Below are 3,398 nucleotides of genomic sequence, written 5' to 3'. Positions count from 1 at the left end.
GCAAAACTATTTTCATAAGACTGGTTTTTAAAGGTATTTCTCCCTTGAATCAAAAAGTGAAATCACAACTTCAACTGCCCTCCCTTTCATATCTCTATCAAAATCTTGGGGATGCTGAAAAAAAAAATAGATTGTCAAAGATATCTAAGTCCTAATTTCCAGATTCTGTACATGTTGCTTATCTGGCAAGGACTCTGCAGATGTGACTAAACTAAAAATCTTGATACTAAAAAATTATTCTGAATTATATGAATTAGCTCTAAATGCTTTGCAAAAATTCAGAGTGATTACTATCTTTTTGTCACTTGGTTCAAGACGCCTAATGTTTTCAATGCAATGAGCCAATGTGATGACTTCTAGTAGAAAAAGGCAAAGAAAATTCTTATGATATCACTTGATATACACCCTGAGGTAGGACATAAAAGAAAGAAAAAGAAAATTGCCAGCTAAAAGAAAATTGCTTTGGTTGTGCCGTATGTATACATATAGAGAAAAAGGCCAAACGATGTGCCAAAAGATGTGCCCCAACAGATGTTGAAGTGCTTGGTGCACAGCAGCCCTTCGATGAATAGTTGTCAAGTAAATAAAGTGCTTGATGAGTTAAATTTACCAAAAATATTAAAACCATTGGTTTTATTTGCTTTGTTGTTTATTTTGGATGAGGATAACTGAATGCATCACAAACACCAAAATTTAATACTGAACAAGTGAGGCAGACTACAACCCATAACAGTTATCAACAGCACTTCCTCATAGAACACAGGCGACTTCTGAGTCTACCTTCTGAGGGTGCTAATCTTTACAGGCCCCAGAAGATGCTCCCATGGTAGAATCGTATAAATAAGTCAACATTTCTAACCTCTAGGTTTTTCACTCAGAGTGGAAAATGATAAAACATAGGAAGTGTAAAAATACATGAGAAAAAATATGAATATAATTTTATATAATAAAGCTGACTATTCTAAAGTTTATTTATTGAAAATTATATGATAGTTATTTAAGTTAGTGTTAAGATTATTGTGGTCCCAGTATCCTATATTTCATCAAATGCTCAGTTGATCTGTAGTGAAGATGTTAGATTTTATGCTGCCTTTTGAGACTGTCCATATTTTTTCCTCTTATCTATAGAAGTCATGAGCTATGTACAGTATATATAGATTGGCCAATAAAGCAGTAAATTTTGGTGTTTTCTGACACTAATTGTAACTATATCATTCTGGACAAGTTATTTCTTCTAGTCAAGCCTCATTATTCTCATTCATAAAATGAAGTGTATATATTAGGCAGTTTTTATGGTGCCTTCCAACTCTAACATCCTAGATCATTAAGAATCATCTCAAGACACCAAGAATCATGTCCAAATTCCTGAGCAAAAATTTTTATTGCTTCAATAAAAGGCTTGATTCCCCAACATCTTTAACTCCCAAATTCTTCCCTAACTATTCCTTGTATTTTTACCTGCATATCTTTGCAGGAAATATAATTTCCCTAATTATCTTCTGAAGCCAGTACACATCCCTTAACACCTAGCTTAAGTGGCTCCAGTTTCAGGAATCTTTTTACATCCCTCAATATTTGTCTCCATGGCACACTGCTACAATCTCTACTCAACTGTCAATTCGCTCAACTAAGAAACAGTTCTTTGTTTCCAGGCCCATCTTTTCTTCTAAAGAAAACTTTCAGAGTTTAGGTACTGACATATTGCCTAATGTGCTGAAAAAATCTCATCAAATTCTGTTAGTTTGAATCAAATATTTTCTCTTAAAATTATTTGTCCATATGAATTTAAGTTTTGTATTTTTATACAGCATTGTTTTAATAAAACAAATGGATAGGGCATGGTGTGACAAATTGATGCATGTATACAGTTTGAAATGATCAAATCAGGGTAGCTGCACATCCATATATAATGCTGTGCTTTTCACAATGACTAAGTTATAAAATCAACTAGATTTCCATCAACACTGATTGGATAAAGAAATATATATTATAATATTATTCAGTCATAAATAAACAATTATGTTCTAAAATTTTTAGCCAGATGGATGAAACTGGAGGACATCATGTTAAATAAAATAAGTCACACACACACACAAATACTTCATATTCTATCTCATATGCACATATTTTTAAAAGCTGACCAGAATGTAAGATACTGGTCAATAGAGCCTGAAAAGAGGGTTGGGCCTGTGGGGGAGAGAGAGATTGTCTACTGTTTACCTAAAGGTTAAATAGAAGTAATAAATTTTAATGTTCCACAATAGTGGAGTGATTACAGTTTACAGTAACCTGTTACATATTTCATGCATCTTCTTTGTGGAAAGGAAAAAAAAATAGAATCAGTTGTAGTGAAGAGGACAAAGCCTTCACTAAGAGGACAAGTAGCTGCTCCTAGTAATGGTTTCTTGGCCTGCATAGAGACCCTGGGGCAAAAAGTATCCCAGCACTTTCAAAGAAATTCCTTCCAGCCTGCTAGAGGCATAGGAACCAGAGTTCTGGAAGCCACAGGTCTGACAGTGATGGCCAGAGGCAGGAGAAATCAGTCTCTGGAGACAGTGTCTTGATCTAGGGCAGCTGGCAACTACAATGATAGAATCAGGAGGAAAAAAATAGAAAGCCATACAACAATAATAAAGAGCTACCATATATTCAATGCCTTCTATACATCAAGAAAAGCTGAGCATTTTAGATGGCTATTGCCAATCCTCTCAATTTATCAGTAGACCCATGATATTGCCCCAGTCTTACAAATGAGGCACAGGAAAGCTAAGGAATTTATTAGAGATCATGCAGCAATAGTAGAATAGGAATCTAAATCTAGGTCAGATGAGTCTTTTCTCTTTGTAACACTGCCTCTATCATTATTGGTTTGTGATTTTCTTCTAAACTAATTTATGCTCTTAGCTAAGGAACTCTCTCACTTTTTAGAGTTTATACTAAAGTATTATCCTCTTTCAGGATGTTTTAACTAAAGATACAAACTTTAATCTGCAATGGAATTAATCTTTATAAAGCAAGAAGAGGTACAAGATCATGTTGAAGCCATGTCTGACTCCTGAAGTTCTGGTGTTCCAGGCTTTTTTTTTTTTCAATATTCTTCTAGTTGCATCTCTTCAATTAAAATGACATGTGCTCCACACTGATTTCTACAGTAGCTGCACCAAACTACACTCCCACCAAAAGTGGAAAAGAGCTCATTTGTCCCACAGCTCTGCCATCATTTGTTATTGATTTCTTGACAATAGCTATTCTTTTGGAGTGAGATGGAATTTCAGTATTTTTTAATTTGCATCTCCAAGTGACTGGTGATCTTAAACAATTTTCATATATTCATTTGCCCTTAGTACTTCTTCATCTGAGAAGTCTGTATTTATCTTAGATCTTCAATTTTGGATTGG

At 34.3% G+C, this 3,398-nt stretch overlaps 1 protein-coding gene across 1 annotated transcript in view; it reads right to left on the bottom strand.

The window, feature by feature from the left end:
- Agbl4 (ATP/GTP binding protein like 4) overlaps window positions 1–3,398 on the bottom strand; it is a 1,571,060-nt gene that overhangs the window by 866,868 nt on the left and 700,794 nt on the right. The window lies entirely within an intron of this gene.

The sequence above is a fragment of the Octodon degus genome, unplaced genomic scaffold, assembly GCF_000260255.1.
Source record: "Octodon degus isolate 3935 unplaced genomic scaffold, OctDeg1.0 scaffold00107, whole genome shotgun sequence".
In the NCBI taxonomy this organism is placed as follows: Eukaryota; Metazoa; Chordata; class Mammalia; order Rodentia; family Octodontidae; genus Octodon; species Octodon degus.
The sequence above is the reverse complement of the archived record's forward strand: the minus strand, read 5'-3'. Positions and strand labels throughout refer to the sequence as shown.